Here is a 23,650-nt window from a genome sequence, read left to right on the forward strand (position 1 = left end):
TTACAGATACAGTTTACAGAGCTTGGTACTGTAGCTATATACAGTTTAGAGTGCAACCACATATTCAGATAATACGTGGTAGATAAGTTGATCGTGCCTATGTTGTGGACAAGCTCCCCATCAGATATGGGTTGAGGATGGCCGATCTGATTGACGGAGTATAGTGGTTTATCCTGGTAGGCCAGCCAGTGATAGATCTTGCCTATGGGACGCACAACCATACAGTTATTCATCTAGGGAAGTTTTTCAGTTATTATTATGTATAAACAATTTTACAAAAATAAAGAATATACTTATGTACATTAGAAGTATTATGAGTAAAAACCTAAAATACGGAAATGTTAAGCAACATGGATATAGGTGGTGGTTTATATTATTCATACCGTATTTACAGATTCAGTTATACATGATTATATAGAATCATACTTTTATGGAATTGTAACTCATTTGCCACACACTAGCAATGACATATTTCGTCTTACTGAGCGTGTCGCCTCATCCCATTACTATAACATTTTTCAGGTGATCCAACTAGGCGAGCAGATCAGGCTTGCAGGTAGAGGGGCTTCAGTCCTGCTTTGTCAGTAGAGTGAGTATTTTTTGGGAGATTGATTTTTGTATAGCTCTAGTATAGATGAGGGTGTTTATGAGGAACAATTGTATATGTATATTTTGTGGAACATCTTAGCACTCTGGTATTGCGTATTTATGTGCTTATGATTATATGGATACAACTTCCTACTGCATAGGTTGAATAATATGTGTGTGTGTGTATGTATATATATATCATAAGGTATCCGAGATATGGAATTTTCATAGCAGTTATTATTGGAAAGTCATAGAATATTTATAAAATATAGCAGGTCGTTACAGTTTGGTATCAGAGCCTAGGTTGTTAGGTTCTGTAGACTTTAGAGTGCAGCGGAAGGAATACCAGAGTATAGGAAATGATTTGAGGTTGTTTTGTAGTCTGGGTATAGGACTTTTTGTGGTGGTTTCTGTTTTTTTCTTGGGGCAACAATTTCAAGAAAACCATAGTAAACTATCATTGGATCGTGTGTCTAGGTTGCAGAACTGGATTTTGAATTAAGATCAGGGAAGGTAGTTAATTAAGACTTGGAATAGAATAGGGTTGCAGGAGAAATAAGGTTTTAAAGTGTGTTCTTTGTTTTCAGGATGGACCCAGGAAGCAATGGCACAAATGCTGTAGGAGAGAGGTCAGGACCTTCCATCATGGGTGGTGGTGATACGGATACAGTACTATGCGGCATCACCCAGCAAGTGATGGATGAGATGGCCAGGAGCTTAGGGGAGCATAGCTGCATGATTAAGCATTTTACGCGGATGAAGCACCCATCCTTTACTGGAGGAGATGACCCGGTTGTAGCTGAGAATTGGGTCTAGGACATCAAAGAGGCGTTGGCTATGCTTCTTTGTATAAATGAGCCGAAGGTGGTATTTGTAGCATTTAAACTGACAAGAGAGACGAAGCGCTAGTGGAGATCAGCAACACTAATAGAGGAGTTGAGGCTGATTTCTGTGCTAATGACTTGGGACCGATTCAAGGAGCTGTTCTTGGAGCGTTATTTCCCCTTGGTTGTTCGAAGCACGAAAGCAACAAAGTTTATGCACTTGGTACAGGGGTAGATGACCGTATCTCAGTATGCAGCTCGATTTATCGAGTTGTCGCATTTTGCTCCACATCTAGCGCCTGTTGAAGAGAAAAAGGTAAGGAAGTTTGAAGAGGGACTAAGGCAGAACTTGTTTGAGCAGGTGATTGGTTTCAGGGCTCAGACATTTATAGAGGTTGTAGACAGGGCTGCGATCATTGAGAGTGCTATACAGAGGGGTATAGTGGCTCAAAGTCAGAGGAAGAGGCCTGCACTTAAAGGTTTTCAAGCTTTCTCTAGTAGGAGTTCATGGATAGGAGGTCGTGATAGGGGAGATTAGCGGCAAATGACAGGACCTCACGAGAATCAGGGTACGCCAACTTTCCCGGCATGTCAGACATATAGGAGACGACATTTGGGGGAGTGCCGGGTTGGGAGAGATGCTTGCTATCGTTATGGGAGACCCGGCCACATGGCACGTGCATGCCCAGGATCGCGAGATCAGGTTCCAGCTCCCAGAACCTATCGGGGACGATATCAGGTGCCTTTTGGAGGCCAGCAGAGGAATGTAGCCCTGGCGAGGGTTTATACATTGACACTGGGTGATGCTGAGGCTTCTATGGATGTGGTGACAAGTACATTTACTATTTTATCACATCTCGTTATTGTTTTATTTAATTCAGGTGCTACTCATTCCTTTGCCTCTGTATCCTATGTTAAATTATCTGGAAATGAGACTCAGTTATTAGATAGAGAACTGCTAGTAGCTACACCGTTTGGGTCAGTGATGAGGTGTAAAAGGGTACTTAGAGGCTATCCTATAGAAATTTACGGGAGAGTGCTACCAGCTAACCTGGTCATGTTAGAGATGGGCGGGTTTCATGTAATAGTAGGTATGAATTTAGTGGCAATTAATTATGCCAGTATTGATTGCCATCATAAAGAAGTAGTTTTTAGACCCCCTGGTGAGAAAGAATTTAGGTTTATAGGTTCACGTGTTTGTGCGACGTCGCTATTGGTATCCGCTGTGCAGGCAAGCAGATTACTCCTGGATGGAAGTCAAGGGTTTGTAACTTTTGTAAAAGAAGTGACAAAAAATGAATCGAAGTTTGGCAGTACACCAGTCATGCGAAAATTTCTCGATGTATTTCCAGAGGAGCTACCAAGGTTGCCTCTCGAGCACGAGGTGGATTTTTCTATAGATTTGCCTCCAGGGATAGCGCCGATCTCTAAGGTTCCCTACCGTATGGCTCCAGTTGAATTGGGAGAATTAAAGGATCAGTTGCAAGATTTATTGGATAAGGGATTTATATGACCCAGTGTATCATTGTGGGGAGCTCCAGTGTTATTCGTAAAGGAGAAGGATGGGACTATAAGGATGTGTATTGACTACAGGGAGATAAACAAGGTTACTATTAAGAACAAGTATCCTTTACCTCATATAGACGATCATTTTTATTAGCTCCAGGGTACTTGGGTGTATTCCAAGATCGACCTCAGATCAGGGTATCATCAAGTGAGAGTAAAAGTGGAGGACGTCACGAAGACAACCTTTAGGATCAGGTACAGGCACTACGAATTTCTCGTTATGTCTTTTTGTCTGACAAATGCCCCAGCTGTGTTCATGGACTTGGTGAATAGATAGAAAGCTCTATGCCAAGTTTAGTAAGTGTGAGTTCTGGCTTAAGAAGGTTGCATTTTCAGGCCATGTAATCTCAGGAGATGGTATTTCAGTGGATCCCAGCAAGATTGACGTGGTGGTGAATTGGGCCAGGTAGAAGAACGTTCAGGAAGTCAGAAGTTTCTTGGGATTAGCAGGCTATTACCATCGATTTTTTGAGAGGTTTTCAGCCTTATCAGGATCTCTCATGCGTTTGACCAGGAAGAATGCCAAATTTGTGTGGGATGAGGAATGCAAGCAACGTTTTCAAGAATTAAAGCAGCAGCTCATCACTGCACCAGTACTAACGATTCCAACAGGAAGTGATGGGTATGTGATTTACAGTGAGGCGTCTTTAAAAGGGCTCGGTTGTGTACTAATGCAGTATGGTAGGGTGGTAGCGTATGATTCCAGACAGTTGAAAGAGTATGAAAAGAACTACTCTACGTATGATTTGGAATTGGCTGTAGTGGTGCACGCACTAAAGATCCAGAGACATTACTTATATGGTGAGAGATATGAAATATTTTTGGATCACAAGAGTCTAAAGTATTTCATTACACAGAAAGAATTGAATGTGCGCCAAAGGAGATGGTTAGAACTCATCAAGGATTACGTTGTACCATCAGTTACCTAACTCACTTGAAAAATGAGCAGTTTGAAAGCTATCCCAAGTATAGGAGTTATGTCGTGTAATATTCAGCCCAAGGGCTAGATCGTCTCCTCAGGGAATGCGTTTCAATCTCAAATTTCATGTTCGTCCAATCGAAAATAAAAATGCTCTGAACTCAGTTCAAATTCAGGTTTTTCAAGATGGTTCAATTTCACTTGTGACAAATTAAATGACATGCAATTTAAAGCCCTAAAACTAACATGCATTGAAGTGAAGAACACTAATGGAAACCCTAATCCACTCAAGGAAACATCGGAACATGCGTTGCTTCAAGATAGTAACTTTGAACTCAGAATTGAAGTACGCAATGGAAACTCAATAAGATTCAAATGCGCACACACAAAAAAATGAACCTTTAACAAGAAGAAGGACCTCGAATTAAAACTAAATTATTAACGAATTAAACGAAAACAAAACACGATAAAAACACAAACTTTAATAAAAACCGACCCTAAACTAAATCAAGCTTTGGAAAATAAAAATTAAATCTTGAAAAGATGACTAGTCTAATTTCTTTAAACCAAAACACTTTTTTTTTATTCTTTTATATTTTTTTTATTTTAGAATTACCGAATTTACGGAAATAAACTACTCCACCACTAAATTACGTGAAAAACAAAACAAAACGAAAAAGCAATTAAATAGCTACTACAGTAAGAATAAAACATTAAAATTCAGATTTTTTTTTTTCAAGTAACATTAACAAATCAAAACATTGGTATTACTAAATAAAGAAATAAGAGAGAGAGACATGGGATGGAGAGGTGGTTGTTGTATGCTGTGGCCCAAACTGCTAGAGGTGCTTCTCGGCCTGCTGCTGCTATGGAGGGTCTCCTTGGGATGGTGGCTTGTTGCGAGGCTGGTGTGTGGAGTAAAAAGAAGTCTCAGCTGCTGGAGATTCACAGCAGAAGAGTGCTAGACTGGCCGTAAGGTGCTGGTGCGGTGATGGAGCTCATGGTTGGTCCTACTGATGACTGTGGTTGGAGAGGGGCTTTCGATTTGGAGCTAAGGTGTGGGGATGCAACGGTGGTTGTAGCCGGTAGGAAGTTTGAAGAACAGAGAAGGGGAACTCAGAAGACAGGGGGGAATAGAGAGTGAGAGAAAGAACAGGGAGAGAATAAGAAAAAAAAAACAGAGGAAGAGAACGGGAAAATGGGCAAGAGGAAGGGCAGAGAAAGACTAAAGGAAAGAAAAAGAAAGAAGAAGGAGAAGAGAAGATGAAGAAGAGGAGAAGATGGTAGGGTTGGGGCTACGCCCAACAACACAAAAGGAGGAGAAAGAGATTATTTAAAGGGAAGAAGGGTTACTACCCTAGGATCCAGACTTGTGACCCAAGAATGATTCGACCCGCTTGACTCGACCCGGCTGCATGGCCGGGTCACATCAAAGCTAAAATTAAATTGTTTTTCTTTTTTTCTTCATTTTTTCTCTCTCTGATCACTACCACGTTTGACCTTCCTGGAGTCCGTTTCGCATAAAACTCAAAACATGAAAGTTGTAGACAATCCTTTCCTATTTCTCTAAAAATTTGAATTGTCTCGATCGGGGCTCAAACAAAAAATTTATGTATGATTTACGAACAAGTTCCGGTTTTGGTTCCCGGGAATTTTTCTGCGATAAAAAATTACCAAAAATATAAATTATGCAATAAAACTCAAAAATGATAAATACGGAACTATATTAAAATATGGGACTTAAACATTTAATTAAAAATGTAAGTTGTAAAGCCCGGGTTAAGGTGCCCAATTACGCAGTTTTGGCGTGTAATCATACCCCCCAACTAACGTTTTGCTAGTTTCTAGAAAATGATGTGAATGAATCTCAAGTCAATGCCTACAACTAAAAACTCAAGTAATCATGAAATCAATGCACATGCGACACAACCATACCGTTTCTCATACAAGAATATAACTGAATTTCACACAGGCTTGTTCATATTCAATACACATAACTTTGAAGCACGTCACTCATGCAAGTTTCATCATTTATATGTCATTTAAGAACAACATACTCACATGAAGTTAATCAGTGGCACATTCAGAGTTAATGCAGCCATATAAGTCCGAGTATAAATAGGTAAACTCTTGAGGTTTGTGTGATGTGTGTGACTCAGTACACCTGGGATACTAGTGGACACCTACAGAATGGTCGCTTAGACTCGGCCTAATTGGTATACCCTAAAAAACACTCAAAGAAGATGGGTTCACTCGTTATATGTGAGGAGGAGTGTCGTGATCAAACATCCCATGTATTAAAAGGAACAAACACTAAGTATATGGAGTGGACTAGTCTGGGAAGGATCTAGGCTATCTATGAGGTGTCGGGTCCTTCACCCTTGCATCTTCTCACCTACTCGCCATGTCCAACCGAGACCACCCTAGATCAACTTATTCACAAACTTGTCGTGAATGTATCTGAGGCATTAACCGGTTGAAGAATCTTCATACGTGAAAAATATGTGTTGTGTCCTTGACTTTTTTTTTTTTGATATTTATATGGAGCCGGCAATAGCATTTCGTTTCATGCGCATGTTTATTGCTTATTCTTTCTTCTAGTCATTCTTCATTTTCTATCTTTTCTTGATCAATTAGGACAATCTCTACACTTATTTTGTTATCTTCGTACCATCAATGGGAATTGAGCTCGAATAGTGGTTCATGAACTAAGTCTATCTCTAGGGGTGGCTCATCCTTCATATCTTGAGTAGGCTACAAGACCTAAGTTTCTGTCTCCCCACTAGTTGCCACCTCTAGGCTAGCAAATCAAAACATAGACTAGTGTACAAAGGATATCCAGGAAAAAAAAAAAGGAAAGTTGAGTTTCATAAACTCTAAGCTGATGTCAAAAACTCAAAAGAACGATAATTGGCTCAACAATACCTCACAAGGTGTCATAGTCGTCACGGGTGCTCTCTCAGTGCTCACAGGAAATCCTAAGTGCAATGAATCACGTGAGTGTGTTTATTGAGTCTCGTAAGATGCCGTGCAAATACTAAGAAATTATATAGTCAGATTAACCCGAATGTACTACCAATCGATTCTTCATGGAGTCATAAGATCATATAAAGAGAAACTATGCATGATTGACTCAAATGTGTAATTCGTAAGTTGTACGCAAGTATGTGAAGGGTATGAGTCAGTGCTAAGCATGGCATAATGCAGTGTAACTCTTCAGTGCTCTTCCCTTCTTTCTCTCTTTATTTTTGATTTTTTTTAATATAAAACCCACTACGTATACATGCACAGTGTCACATGCGAATGCTCACCCCCCCCCCCCCCAAAACTAAAGTGGAACATTGTCCTCAATATGAAAGCATAGGGGAAATAGAAAGGATTGTGCATAGGAAAAGTAAAGTGTATCTGAGTGACAGAGTAATGGAAAAGAAAGACTGAACTATGAGAAAACAGACTTGAAAACTAACTAAAAATAAAATAAGGTAAAATAAGAGGAAAAGAAGGGAAAGAAAAACATCATAATTTTCTGGCAGAGGCTTAGGCAAAATTTCGTCTGGTGGCCGCAGGTCTATAAATTGCACCGACGGTTCTCCAAATTTGAGCCGCCATAGTGGATCAGTCTTTATACCTGCACAAAAATCAACCTCAAATGAATGAATACACGTCAATATACCAAACAATATGTGTGCAGGTCGACCCTCGTGTGTTGACAAGAAAGGGTCTTTATTCAACATCGTGCCTAGGAAATTTGCTTCTTTACGAACTAACGTGTGATGGGAAGTTATTGGAGCAATTACCAATAGTTATTCAGAAGCATTAACATTAAAGGGGTTACCTAGTTCCTTGAAATTCTCACCAAACTGGTCACCCTCTGTATTGGGCACACATATCATCTCACCACTGCAAGGATCTACTTCCACATTAGGCTCCTTAACATCTGATTCCGGCGAGGGTGATGGCTCCACGGTTTTCTGAGCTCTGAGTATGAGGTACCACAGGTTGGTACTCCTTATTGGTATCAGCTTTCTCATTAACTAACTGCTCTACTTCTAGGCCCGTTTCCTCTGATTTTTCTTTAAATTCACCTAGTTCAGCTGTAACTTTTGGTGCTGGGAAAACTGGGTGTCTGGCGATGAGCATCTTAGGTTGGGAAACTTCTTTCTTGCTTCTCAGAGTAATAACGGTCTCTGCTATCTCAAAGAAAACATTGTGCATTTTTTGTTGTGGTTGCTAGTACTCTTGAGGACTAGGTTGAGGTTCTACAAGCAATTCTTCGTTTTCTAAGATGTCCAACTGTATGCTTATCGCATTAATGGTATCTCGCAATTCATTATTATGATTGACTTGAGTTTGCATGAACTTCTGGAGCATGTTCTCCATCTGTGTTATGCTATCCTCAAGAAATTCTGACAGCGTACAGCTCTTAGGGATCTGTTGTGGCTGGTATTGAAGCGGAGGATCATCTGGATAGTATGTTGGCTCATATGCTTCTTTACCACTAATTGTGCTGATAGGGTGTGCAGTCATATGTGCCTGATCGTATCGTGTATTCCATTGTGGTACACAGTCAGCTAAGTAATCGAAGAACGATCATACCTGATCTGGATCCTTGCTGAAGAGTTCTCCATTGCACATGGTCTGGACAAAATACTTGCAATTAGGGGTAAGAGCAGTATAAAAATAATCAGCTAACCTCCATGAGTCAAACCCGTGATGTGGGAAAGTACTTAGTAGATCCTTAAATCGATCCCAGTAAGTCCAAAATGTCTCGTCATCCTGTTGTACAAAATTAAGAATCTGTTCCTACAAAAATTGAGTTTTCTGTGAGGGACAAAATGCATGCATAAATTCACGCTCCATATAAGACCAATTAGTGATCGAGTGAGGTCTCAAGGACTGAAACCACATCTATGCCCTATCCTTCAATGAGCCAAGAAATAAATGCAGTCTAGTAGATTCATCAGTTCTAGCACGAGAGAAAAAAATATTGCAAGTTAATTCAAATTCTGCTAAGTGCTGATATGGACACTCAAATTCCGACCCGTAGAACTCGGGTAGCAATGACGTCCTCCCACTCTGCATCATGAAATTAAGCTCATCATTAGGCAAAAAAGTGGAAGAGGGTGCAGTGACATATTCAAACTGCAAGAAGTCCATCATCGTGCGCGATGCAAGTGCAGCAATTTTTCAAAACTCAATTTTTTTCTATTTTTTGTTTTCTGTTTTTTTTTTCTTTTTTGTAAAACTAATAAAAATGACAGGAAAAACGCTAATTTGAGACTAAGACCGACGTTCCCCTGCAACATTGCCAAAAAGTTGACTCACTCGAAAAATGAGCAGCTCGGAAGCTATCCCAAGTATAGGAGTTACGTCGTGTAATATTCACCCCAAAGGCAAGATTGTCTCCATGGGTAATGCGTTTTAATCTCAAATTTCATGTTCGTCCAATCAAAAATAAAAATACAATGAACTCTGTTCAGATTCAGGTTTTTCAAGATGGTTCAATTTCACTTGTGACAAATTAAATGACACGCAATTTAAAGCCCTAAAACTAACATGCATTGAAGTAAAGCACACTAATGGAAGCCCTAATCCACTCAAGGAAACATCAGAACACCCGCTGCTTCAAGATAGTAACTTTGAACTTAGAATTAAAGTATGCAATGGAAACTTGATAAGATTCAAACGCACACACGCACACAAAAACAAACCTTTAACAAGAAGAAAGACCTCGAATTAAAACTAAATTATTAATGAATTAAATGAAAACAAAACATGATAAAACACAAACTTTAATAAAAACCGACCCTAAACTAAATCAACCTTCGAAAAAAAAATTAAATCTTGAAAAGATGACTAGTCTAATCTCTTTAAACCAAAAAACTTTTCTTTTTTTTTTTTTATTCTTTTATATATTTTTATTTTAGAATTACCGAATTTATGGAAATAAACCACTCCACCGCTAAATTACGTGAAAAACAAAACAAAACGAAAAAGCAATTAAATAGCTACTACAGTAAGAATAAAACATTAAAATTCAGATTTTTTTTTCATGTAACATTAACAAATCAAAACATCGGTATTACTAAATAAAGAAATGAGAGAGAGAGAGAGAGAGAGAGAGAGAGGAGAGAGAGAGAGAGAGAGAGAGAGAGAGAGAGAGAGAGAGATAAGGGATGGAGAGGTGGTTGTTGTATGCTATGGCCCGAACTGCTGGAGGAGCTTCTCGGCCTGCTGCTGCTATGGAGGGTCTCCTTGGGATGGTGACTTGCTGCGAGGCTGGTGTGTGGAGCAAAAGGGAGTCTCGGCTACTAGAGATTCGTAGTAGGAGAGTGCTGGACTGGCTGTAAGGTGCTGGTGCGGTGATGGAGCTCACGGCTGGTCCTACTGGTGACTGTGGCCGGAGAGGGGCTTTCGGTGTGGAGCTAAGGTGTGGGGATGCAGCAGTGGTTGTAGCTGGTTGGAAGTTTGAAGAATAGAGAAGGGGAACTCGGAAGACGGGGGAATAGAGAGTGAGAGAAAGAACAGGGAGATAATGAGAAAAAAAATAGAGGAAGAGAACTGGAGAATGAGCAAGAGGAAGGGCAGAGAAAGGCTAAAGGAAAGAAAAAGAAAGAAGGAGAGAAGAAGATGAAGAAGAGGAGAAGATGGTAGGGCTGGGGCAGCGCCCAACAACACAAAAGGAGGAGAAAGAGATTATTTAAAGGGAAGAAGAGTTGCTGCCCTAGGATCCGAACTTGTGTCCCAAGAATGATCCGACCCGCTTGACCCGACCTGGCTGCATGGCCGGGTCACATAAAAGCTAAAATTAAATTATTTTTCTTTTTTTTTTCTTCATTTTTGCTCTTTGTGATCACTGCCACGTTTGACCTTCTTGGAGCCCATTTCATGTGAAACTCAAAACATGTTCTTTCCTCTTTCTCCAAAAATTTCAATCATCTTGATTGGAGCTCGAACGGAAAAGTTATGCACAATTTACGAACATGTGCCGGTTTTGATTTTCGAGAATTTTTATGCGATAAAAAATTACCAAAAATTCATAAATTATGCAATAAAACTCAAAAATGATAAATACGACACTATATTAAAATATGGGACGTAATTGGACATTTAATTAAAAATATAAGCCGTAAAACCCAGGTTAAGGTGCCCAATTACCCAGTTTTGGAGCGTAATCATTACCACCTAGGTAAAGCAAATGTGGTGGCTGATGCTTCAAATCGTAAATCAAAAGATGCAGCATAGCTAGTAGTAGTAGTTTAGCACCTAATTCAGATGGACTTGGAAAGGCTCGGTGTGGAATTAGTGAAGGATGATCCTCGGGCGTTTATTGCCAGTCTAGTTGTACAGCCTACACTATATGAAAGAATTAAAGCTGCTCAGGGGGATAATCCAGAATTAGTAGAAGTAATAGCCAGAATAGAAGATGGTTAGGGAGAGAAATTCAGAATTTCTGATGGGACTTCGAGATTTCGCACCAGATTGTGTGTGCCTGCGAATGATAGTATTATGAAGACGATTGTAGAAGAAGCACACAGATCCTTGTACACTATTCATCCTGGCAGTACAAAAATGTATAGGGATCTGCGGGACTATTTCTGGCGGAGTGGCATAAAGAGGGAAATAACAGAATTTGTGCAGCAGTGCTTGACGTGCCAGCAGGTTAAGGCTGAGCACCAGAGATTGGCTAGTCAGTTGCAGCCACTTTTCATTCTTGAGTGGAAGTGGGACCACGTATCCATGGATTTTGTTACTAGGTTACTGCCGCGCTGCATGGTTAGAATGCCATGTGGGTAATTGTTGATAGGATGACAAAGACAACTCATTTCCTGTCCATTAGAGTTAGCTACCCTATGAACATGTTGGTAGAGATTTACATACAGGAGATTGTTTGACCACATGGACTGCCAGTATCCATAGTCTCGGACCGTGATCCACATTTTACATCGCGATTTTGGAGGAGCTTGCAGGAGGCATTGGGGACTCAGCTAGCATTCAGCACCGCTTTCCATCCTTAGACAGACGATTAGATAGAGAGAACGATTCAGGTACTTGAGGATATGTTGCGAGCGTGTGTATTAGATTTTGGGGGTAGCTGGACTCAGTATATGCCATTGGTGGAATTTGCCTATAACAACAGCTACCAGGCTAGCATTGGCATGGCTCCTTATGAAGCACTCTATGGTAGGAGGTGTCGTTGCCCTTTATATTGGAATGAGTTGAGTGAGAGGCAAGTTTTGGGACCAGAAATAGTACAGCAGACGTACGATAAAGTTTGACTCATTTAAGAAAGAATTAGTACTGCACAGAGTCAGCAGGAAAGCTACACAAACATTTGCCGCCAGAAGTTATATTTCGACGTGGGAGACCAAGTATTTTTTAAAGTAGCTCCCTTGATAGGAATTATGAGATTTAGGAAGAAGGGTAAGTTGAGCCCTAGGTATATTGTCCCTTTTGAGATACTAGAAAGAGTAAGGACAGTTGCCTACAGGTTAGCTCTACCGCCAGTTTTATCCAGAATACACGACGTGTTTCATGTCGCTATGTTAAGAAAATATGTCCCAGATCCTTCCCATAGTATCAGCTATGTAGAATTGGAACTTAGTGGTGATCTAGCATATGAGGAAGCTCTAGTGCAGATCCTAGATAGGAAAGAACAGGAATTACGCAGTAAGAAGATATCATTAGTAAAAAACCTGTGGAAGAATCACACGACAGAAGAAGCCTTGTGGGAGCTTGAAGATGAGATCAGACGAAAATATCCCCACTTGTTTAGTGAATACAGCAGTGATGTATAATTAAGGTAATAGTAATTTAATTTTGTTTAGCATAGTGGAATTGTAATGTGGTGTATAGGATAGGTAGTATTTTGGTTTTGGGGGAATTTTATTTTATACTTGTAATCTCCCAGAACTACCCATGTAACCACAGTATTCCTCCATATTAAGTGATGGTAGGTAATAAAATAAGTAGATTGATTATCTTGAGAGATGAGAGATTAGATGGATAAGTGAATTTCAAGCACGAAATTTTATAAGGTGGGGAGAATGTAATAACCCAAGAAATTAATTCATGGCCTCGTCGACGAACACAGGGGATTCATCGATGAGGGAACAAGAGGGTCTCGTCAACGAGGATATGTTTCGTCGACAAGAAGATACCGAGAGGCTGTTTTCTAAGCTCTGAATTTCATCAACTAGAAGATGGTGTTAGTCGATGAACCTCCTTCGTGGCCTTATCGACGAGATGATGTGGCTCGTCGACGAAGCCTGCAGTATAAACAGTGCTAAACTCAGTTTTTATGCAGGAAAATTGACCGAAACCCTCTCTCTTCTCTCTTTACGGCATCTCCTTTCTGTTTCTTCGATTTTGGCCCCGTTAGTTGCCGGATCGAAGATCTGGGGTCACCACGATGCTCCTGGTGAAGTTTTCTGCAAGTCTCCCAGAGTTGATCATTGGAGAAGTTGGTTTGGAATTTATCCCAATTCTAGGGTAATACAATTTATTCAGTATTTGCTTTCCCTACAGTTGTAAGAAATGTTGTATGCAAAGAAATACTAATATTTTGTTCTGGGGGATATTGTTTTCAGAATATTGAGCAAGGAACCCTTTGGGTACAGGGCTAGAGTATAGTAGGGGTTTTCCAGAGTTTAGGTAAGGGAAATATGCTATGCTAGGCAATTCTAGTATGTTTTCAGTATAAATTGTACGTTTTTACCATATTATTATTCACAGCAGAAATTTATATAGTTTATCAATTATATTTATTTTTTTTTAAATTACTATGTGGTTTGAGAATATAAATATAGTATAGAGACATGTTTTACAGTAATTTTCAGGATTATGTTTTACAGAATATACAGACAGGGAACATGTTTTATAGTATTTTTCAGAATATCATGATTATACAGTTTTACAGTACCATGACATAAAAATTTACAGTTTATTTCAAAAATACAGTTAATATAGTTACAGTTTACTACAATGTCATGGTCAAAACAGTCATTACAAAATCATGGCAAAACAGATAGTTGTATATAGAGATGTATTATATAGTGTCAGACCCTGATGGACCATTACAGATACAGTTTATAGAGCACGGTACTGTAGCTATATACAGTTTAGAGTGCAACCACATATTCAGATAATACGTGGTAGATAAGTCAATCGTGCCTATGTTGTGGATAGGCTCCCTATTAGATATAGGTTGAGGAGGGCTGATTTGACTGACAGAATATAGTGGTTTGTCCTGGTAGGCTAACCAGTGATAGATCTCGCCTATGGGTCACACAACCCTATCATAAGGGGTTAAATCATGACATACAGCTATCCATCTAAGGAAGTTTTTTAGTTATTATTATGTATATATAATTTTACAGAAACAGAGAATATACTTATGTACATTAGAAGTATTATGAGTAAAAACCTAAAATATGGATATGTTAAGCAACATGGATATAAGTGGTGGTTTATATTATTCGTACCATATTTACAGATTCAGTTATACATGATTATATAGAATCAGACTTTTGTGGAATTGTAACTCATTTGTCATACACTAGCAATAGCAAATTTCGTCTTACTGAGCGTCGTCTTATCCCATTACCTTAACATTTTTCAGGTGATCCAGCCGGCGAGCAGATTAGGCTCGTAGGTAGAGGGGCTTCAGTCCTGCCCTGTTAGTAGAGTGAGCATTTTTGGGAGATTGATTTTTGTATCGCTCTAGTACAAATGAGGGTGTTTATGAGGAACATTTGTATATGTATATTTTGGGGAACATCTTAGCACTCTGGTATTGTGTATTTATGTTCTTATGATTATATGGATATAACTTCCTACTGCATAGGTTGAGTTATATGTATATATATACATTAGAAAGTATCCGAGATATGGAATTTTCATAGTAGTTATTATTGGAAAGTTATAGAATATTTATAAAATATAGCAGGTCGTTACATTGGGGGTGTGAGACCAAATATAAAAAAAGGGGCTTTTTAGAAACTAGGTAAGGAAAATATACTATGCTAGGAGTCTTAACAGTGTATAAGAGATTTTATATGTATATATATAGGTTAATTATTTAATTTTTACAGAATAAGAGTTGTTAATGTTTGTGTGGCCTGAGTAGATATTTTCTGACATTGAACTTATACAGTTTTCTTAAGCATATCATGTTATACAGTATAAACAGATATAGACTGAAAAACACTGATATTCATTTAGATAAGTATATTACAGTTTTTATTCAGATCAGTATATTCCAGTTTTATTTAGATCAGTATACTACAATTTTTACAGAATGCCATGTTTCCTAATACCATAATACTCATATTATACAAACATATTATACAGTCAGACATACAGATATAGCATCCAGATGCTATAGTTATATTATTCAGATACTACAGTATTTATAGTACATATTTATAGTGTTATGGTTATTTTGGAAACATGATGAAAACCGTAGAAAGATTATAGTATTATATATATGGTATTAGATCCATAGGAAAATATTATAGACAGATATAGATTATAGAGCACGGTACCGTTGCTAATACAGATAGAGTGCAACCACATATCTCAGATAATATGTGGGTACCGTCAAATCGTGCTAGGAGTGGATGCAGCTCCCCAGTTCGCTGGGTTGAGGGGGCTGGTTTAACGAGGTAGCAGTCCCGTTCCGCTCCTATGAGTGGATGTAGTTTGGTCGGGCTAAGGTAGTGCAAACTATAATGACTTACCTGGAGGGTCGACTAGTGTTAAGTCTCACCTACGAGCCACATAACCTTGCCATGGGGGGTCAAATCATAACATACAGACTTTTAGGGAAAAAGCACACACACACACACACACACACACACACACACACACACACACATATATATATATATATATATGTAGTTTTAGAGCATTTGATAATTATAGTATGATATTATCAGTATAAAAAGTAGAAGATCTGAAGACACAGTTATATTTTAAGCCATGCTTAAATACATGATGTTCTTTGAACGGATTTACAATTTATACAGTTACAGATGTTATTAAAATAGTATGCCACTTAGTCGCAACACACTAGTAATAACATATTTCCACTTATTGAGCGTCGGCTGACCCTATTACTCTAACATTTTTCAGGTGAGCCAGCTAGGCGAGCAGATCAAGCTCGCGAATAGAGTGATTACTTGGTTGCCTTGTTCATAAGGTAAGTTTTTAGTATTTTTGGGGTAGTTGGTACTGGAGAGAGAAGTAAAATATAACTATGGTCTGGAAATACTGAATTCTGCTATTGTCTGTGTGTATATGGCTGTATGATTTATGTTTTCTGCTGCATAGGTATGTTTATTGTATACAGGAATACCCCAGTGCCCTTCTGAGGCCTGAGATTTCATAGTAGTTCATATGTGTTTAATTAGAAAAAAAAATTGTGAAATTTTTGAGGAAGTTACAGAGAAACTACATAGTATATTTTTATAAAGGGTAAAAAAATGGCATGTAAAATCAGGTCGTTACAGTTTGGTATCAGAGCCTAGGTTTCTAGGTTCTGTAGACTTTAGAGTGTAGCGGAAGTAATACCAAAGTATAGGGAAGGATTTGAGGTTTTGTTATAGTATGGGTACAAGATTTCCATGGTGGTTTTTGTGTCTTTCCTAGAGTGACGATTTCAGGAAAGCCATAGTAAACTATTGTTGAGTCGTGTGTCTAAGTTACAGGATTTGATTTTGAATTAAGACTAGGGAGGATAGTTAATAGTGAATATGAGATTTTAGTTGAATGAAATAAATTAGATCTATACGGGAGATAGGGTCCTTAAATAGTGTTCTTTGTCTTTTCAGGATGGACCTAGGGAGCAGTGGTACAAATGCTGGGAGTGATGGAGTATGACCTTCTAGTATGGGTGGTGGAGATACTAATGTGGTATTGTGCAGTGTCACCCAGCAAGTCATGGCTAAGATGGCTAGGAGCTCAGGGGAGCATAACTATACGATTGAGTAGTTTACGCGGATAAAGCCCCCATCTTTTTCTAGAGGAGCTGACCCGATTATGGCTGAAAATTGGATCCATGACATTGAGGAGATGTCGGCAGTGCTGTCATGTACAGACGAACATAAGGTAGTATTTGCGACATTCAAACTGATAGGAGAGGTAAAACATTGGTGGAGATCAGCGAGGCTGATTAAGGAGCAAAGGTTGGATCTAGTGCCAGTGACGTGGAGTCGAGTCATGGAGCTGTTCTTTGAGTAATATTTCCCTACTATCATTCAGAGCGCCAAGGCAGTAGAGTTCATGCACTTAGCTCAAGGGAAGATGACAATATCAAAGTATGCAACCTGATTTATTGAGTTGTCTTGGTTTGCCCCACATTTCGCACCAGACGAAGAGAAAAAGGCGAGGAAGTTTGAAGGTCTAAGATAGAACCTATTTGAGCAGGTTATCGATTTCCAGGCTCAGACATTCATGGAGGTCGTGGATAGGGCTGTAGTTATTAAGAGTGGCATGCAAAGAGGCATCGTAGCTCAGATTCAGAGAAAGAGGCCCACACCTTAGGGTTTTCAGGCGGGTTCCAGTCGGGGCCCATGGAGAGGAGATCGTTATTAGGGAGGTCAGAGGCAAATGACAGGACCTCGTGAGAATCATGGAGTGTAGATCTACCCCGTGTGTCATACGTGCGGGAGACAACATCTAGGAGAGTGTCGAGCTGGGAGAGACATCTGTTATTAGTGTAGAAGACTCGGCCACATGGAACGAGCATGCTTAGTACGACCGATCCAGGTCCCAGCTCCTAGACCCTATCGGGGAGGTTATCAGGCACCTCGGGGAGGCTAGCAGAGGAATGTAGTCCTGGTAAGGGTATATGCGTTGACCCCAATAGATGCTGAGGTAGCTGGAGACATTGTTACAGGTATCTTTACTACTTTTTCGTATCAAACTGTTGTTTTATTTGACATAGGTGCCACCCATTCTTTTGTCTCATCAAGGTATGCTAAGTTAGCTGGGATTGAAGCACAGTTGATAGATGTTGAGCTGGGTGTAGCTATGCCGACTGGATCTACTGTGAGATGTAGAAAGGTTCTTAGGAATTTTCTAGTGGCCATTTAAGGGAAAGTATTACCAGCTGATCTTGTGATATTAGACATGTAGGGGTTTGATGTAATATTGGGTATGGATTGGCTGGAAGCTAATCATGCCAGTATTGATTGTCATAAGAAAGAAATAATTTTTAGACCCATGGTGAGCAAGAATACATATTTATTGGTTCACGTGTGCGTGCCTCGCCATAGTTAGTGTTAGCTATGTAAGTAAGTAGACTACTCTTGGACGAATGTTAGGGGTTTATGGCTTTTGTGAAAGAGGTTTCGAAAAATGAATCGAAGCTTGATGGTACACCAGTGGTAAGGGAATTTCCAGATTTTTTTCCAGAAGAGCTACCTGGGTTGCCTCCCTATCGCGAGGTAGATTTTGCTATGGATTTACCTCTAGAGACAGCGTTGATCTCTAGGGCTCCTTACCATATGGCTCCAGCTGAATTGGGAGACTTAAAGGACCAGTTACAGGATCTATTGAATAAAGGGTCTATCAAACCCAGTGTATCGCCCTGGGGAGCACCAATGCTATTCGTAGAAAAAAAAGATGGGTCTGTGAGGTTGTGCATAGATTACAAGGAGATAAACAAGGTAACCATTAAGAACAAATATCCTCTACCCCGTATAGATGATTTATTTGATCAGCTTCAGGGTACGCGAGTCTATTCTAAGATCGACCTTAGATCAAGCTATCATCAGGTGAAAGTTAAGGCACATGACATATCAAAGACAGCTTTCAGAACTAGATGCGGGCACTACGAGTTTTTGGTGATGTTGTTTGGGTTGACTAATGCACCAGAAGTATTTATAGATTTAATGAATCAGGTGTTTCATCAATATCTAGACCACTTCGTTGTGGTTTTCACTGATGATATACTAGTTTACTCGAAGAGTTTTTAGGAGCATGAGGCACACTTACGACTGGTACTTCAGACCCTCAGGGAAAAGGAATTGTATGCCAAGTTTAGTAAATATGAATTCTGATTAGAGAAAGTTGCATTTTTAGGGCATCTTATATCAAGGGATGGAATTTTAGTGGATCCTAGTAAAATAAAGGCAGTGGTAAATTGGGAAAGGCCAAGAAATGTTTAGGAGATCAGGAGTTTCTTGGGACTGACGGGATATTACCGTTAGTTTGTAGAGGGATTCTCAGGACTATAAGGGCCTTTGACGCGACTGATTAGGAAGAATGCTAGATTTGCATGGGATAATAGATGCAAATAGAGTTTCTAGGAATTAAAATAGCGGCTCGTCATTGCACTAGTATTGACGATTCCATCTGGAGGTGATGGTCATGTAATTTACAGTGACACATCTTTGAAAGGACTTGGTTGTGTGTTATTCAACATGGTAGGGTTGTAGCTTTTGTCTCCTGACAATTGAAAGAATATGAAAAGAACTACCCTACCCACAATCTGGAATTGGCTGTAGTGGTACATGCACTAAACATTTGGAGGCATTACTTGTACGGTGATAGATGCAAGATATTCTTTTATCACAAAAGTTTAAAGTACTTATTCACGCAAAAAGAGTTGAATATGCGGCAAAGGAGATGGTTAGAGCTCATCAAGAATTATGATTGCACTATTAACTACCACCCAGGTAAAGAAAATGTGGTGGTTGATGCACTGAGCCATAAATCAGAGGGTATAATGCAGTTAGCAGCAGTAATTCAACACCTAATTCAAATAAACTTGGAAAGGCTTGACGTGGAGTTAGTGGAGGATGGTCACCAGGAATTTATTGCTAGCCTGGTTGTGTAGCCTACACTATATGAAAAGATTAAAGCCGCTTAAGGAGATAACCCAGAATTAACATAGGTAATAACTAGAGTATAGGATGGTTAAGGAGAGGAGCTCAGCATTTTTTTATGACAGGGCTTTGAGGTTTCGTTCCAGATTGTGTGTACCTACATATGATGATATTAGGAGAACGATTTTAGAGGAGACTCATAGATCTCTATACACGGTTCATCTTGACAGTTTTAAAAAGTATAGGGATCTACGAAAGTATTTCTTGTGGAGTGGCATGAAGAGAGAGATTGCCAAATTTATGCAGCAGTGCTTGACGTGCCAGCTAGTTAAAGCTAAACACCAGAGCCCGGCAGGACAGTTGCAGCCACTTTTCATACCAAAGTGGAAGTGGGATCACATATCCATGGATTTTGTTACTAGGTTACTACCGGCACTGCATGGTCAGAATACTATCTAGGTAGTTGTAGATCATTTAATGAAAACAACTCACTTTCTACCTATTAAAGTTAGCTACGCTATGAACCGTTTGGGAGAGAATTACATTTAAGAGATTATTCGACCCCATGGAGTGCTAGTATCTATAGTATCAGAATGTGACCCATGCTTTACATCACGGTTTGGGAAGAGCTTGTAGGAAGCTTTGGGGTCTTAATTAGCATTCAGCACCACTTTCCATCCTTAGATAGATGATCAAACAGAGAGGCAATTTAGGTACTTGAGGATATGCTGCAAGCGTGTATTGGATTTTGGGGATAGTTGGACCTAGTATTTACCATTGGTTGAATTTGCCTATATTAATAGTTATCAGGCCAACATCGGCATTGCACCGTACAAGGCGCTTTATTGTAGGAGGTGTCATTCTCCTTTATACTGGGATGAGCTAGGTAAAAGGTGAGTTTTGGGGCAAAAAATAGTGCAATAGGTGTACGATAAAGTATGACTTATCGAAATAGAATCAGTGCAGCACAGAGTTGGCAGAAAAGTTACGCAGATACTTGCCGCCGGGAATTGGAATTTAAAGTGGGTGACCATGTGTTTTTAAAAATAGTATCACTGAAGGGAGTCATAAGGTTTGGGAAGAAGGGTAAGTTGAGCCCTAGGTTTATTGACCCGTTTGAGATACTTGAGAAGATTAGGTCAATTGCCTATCGACTAACTTTACCATTGACTTTGTTAAGAATACGTGACGTATTTCATATTTCTATGTTGAGAAAATACATCTCAAATTATTCCTATGTCATCAGTTATGCAGAATTAGAATTCAGTGATGCTCTAACATATGAGGAAGCTCCAGTACAGATCTTAGACAGAAAGGAACAAGAATTGCGCAGTAAGAAAATACCACTAGTAAAAGTCCTGTGGAGGAATCACGTGGTGGAAGAAGCTCCTTGGAAGCTTGAAGAGGAAATCAGACAGAAATATTCACAACTGTTTAGTGGGGTACAATAGTGATTTGTAAAGTTCAATGGATAACGGTTTTTATTTTGTTGAGTATAGAGTAATGAATGTGTAATTGTAATTTAGAATATAGGATAGGTAGTGTTTTGGTTTTGGGAGAATTTTCTTTTATGAGTAGTAATCTCCCAGGACCCTGAATGTAACCACGGTATTCCTCCGTCATAAGTGAGGGTTAGTAATAAAATAAGTAGCCCGTTTATTGCTAAGAATGATGTTCAATACAGATAGTGAATTTCAAGGACAAAATTTTTATAAGAAGGGCAGAATGTAGAGACCCAGAGAATTTATAGTAATTAAATAATAAGAGAAAGAAAGAAAAAAATTTTTTTGTGAGAGTATGCAGTAGGGCCTCGTCGACGAGTGTAGACGTGCTCATCGACGAGCGGACTCTTGGGATCATCGACGAGGACGTGCATCTCGTCGATAAGAACTTACCGAGAGACCTGTTCTAGGATCTAAACTCGTCGACGAGAAGACAATGTTCGTCGATGAGATCCCTTCATTGACTTGTCGATGAGGCCTTGTGTCTCGTCAACGAGTCCACGTGAACAACACTCTATATATAACCTAAAACGGATTTTTAATGAAAGAAATTCATTTTATCAGTTTTCCTCTCTCTATCTACACAGTTCCTCTGACTTCTCTCCAAAAATTCGGCTTCGTCTCTCCCCGGTTCGATGATCAGAAGCTACCACGGTGATCCTAAGGAGATTCTCTACAACTAGTGTTTAGATAGTTAGGTAAGGGAAATATGTTATGTTAGGAATTTTAGTATGATTATCAACAAAAATTACATGTTTTACCGGATTATTATTATTCACATTATAACATATTTATATAGCAAAAAATATAGATTTTAGAGCTTGTGAATTTATTTATTTAAATCGTGTGGCATAAGCTTATAGAAAATTAGCACAGTATTTATGCAGTTACAGATACCATGTTTTATAGTATGTTAGTAGAAAATATCATGGAATATATATATATATATATATATATATATATAATAAAATAAAAAATTTCCAGTAAATATACATATAGAAATTATACAGTATATTTAGAAACATGATTTACAGTATATGTACGGAAACATGCATTTTCAGTAAATTTAGAATATCATGATTTCAGAACCATAACACCCAAATACTTAGATATTCAAATAGATATTTAGTTATACAAAATATTAAATATTCAGTCAGTTATTCAGATTTTCAGATTTATTCAAATCAATTTTACAAGTATTATGGTTATTTCAAAATCATGGTAAAATAGTAATATAGATATATCAGTTATATATATATATATATATATATATATATATATAGTATCAGACCCTGATGGACCAGATTCAGTCAGCAGAGCACGGTACCGTAGCTATTTTCAGTTTAGAGTGCAACCACGTAACTTAGATAGTATGTGGATTTTCAGTAGTTGATCATGCTTAGTTTTGTGGACAGGCTCACCGTCAGTTAGGGTTGAGGAGGATGATCTGACTTTTGGAGTTCAGTTGACTTATCTTGGTAGGCCAGCTAGTATAGGTCCCACCTTCCAGCTGCACAACCCTGTCATGAGAGGTTAAATCATGACTTTCAGCTATCCATCTAGAAAAGTTTTCTCGGTTATTATATATATATATATATATATTCAGATTTGCAGAAACTGTAGACCTACCTATAAATACTATAAGTATTATGAATAGAATATTCAGAAAATCAGTTTATGTTAAGCAACATAGGTATTAGCTATATTGTAATATTTATATGTGTTTTCTCAGACTTAGTTATTTATGGTATTTCTAAATCAGATTTTACAAATATGTAAACTCACCTGCCACACACTAGCAATAGCATGTTTCGTCTTAGTAAGTGTTGTCTCATCCCAGTGATTTAACATTTTTTTTAGGTAATCCAACAAGGCGAGCAGATCAGGCTCGCAGATAGAGGGACTACAGTACTACCCTATCTGTAGGGTGAGTATTTTGGAAAGTCATTTTTTGAGTAGTCCCTAGGTCCAGATGAGGGTATTTTGGGAATGGATGTGTATGCTTATTTTGGGAAATATTCTGACACTCTAGTATTATATATATTGTTATGGTTGTAGGTATTCTGCTTCTCGCTGCTTAGTTAGTTTATTGTGTTTTAGATTCTACGGGTCCTATTTGGACCGTGATGATGGTTTGGTTTTATTATATGGTATCAGAGTAGAGAAACTACACAGTGTATTTTTATAATTGTAAAAAAAAATGGCATGTAAAATGAGGTCATTACAAAATGTCTCTTATGATCGATGGTGTAATGGGGTGTTTCGGCAGGCAACAAAGTGGACCGTCAGTTGTAAGATTTATTGAAGACTATGTAAGGGACTTTGGTAATAAAATGCTTGCAGTAGCATTTGTGTTTACTGTTGTGGTAAGGCCTTGTTAGAAGCCTAGGGTGAAGTTTTTGGGTGTAACATCTACAA

This window comes from Malania oleifera, chromosome 9, assembly GCF_029873635.1.
Source record: "Malania oleifera isolate guangnan ecotype guangnan chromosome 9, ASM2987363v1, whole genome shotgun sequence".
In the NCBI taxonomy this organism is placed as follows: domain Eukaryota; kingdom Viridiplantae; phylum Streptophyta; class Magnoliopsida; order Santalales; family Ximeniaceae; genus Malania; species Malania oleifera.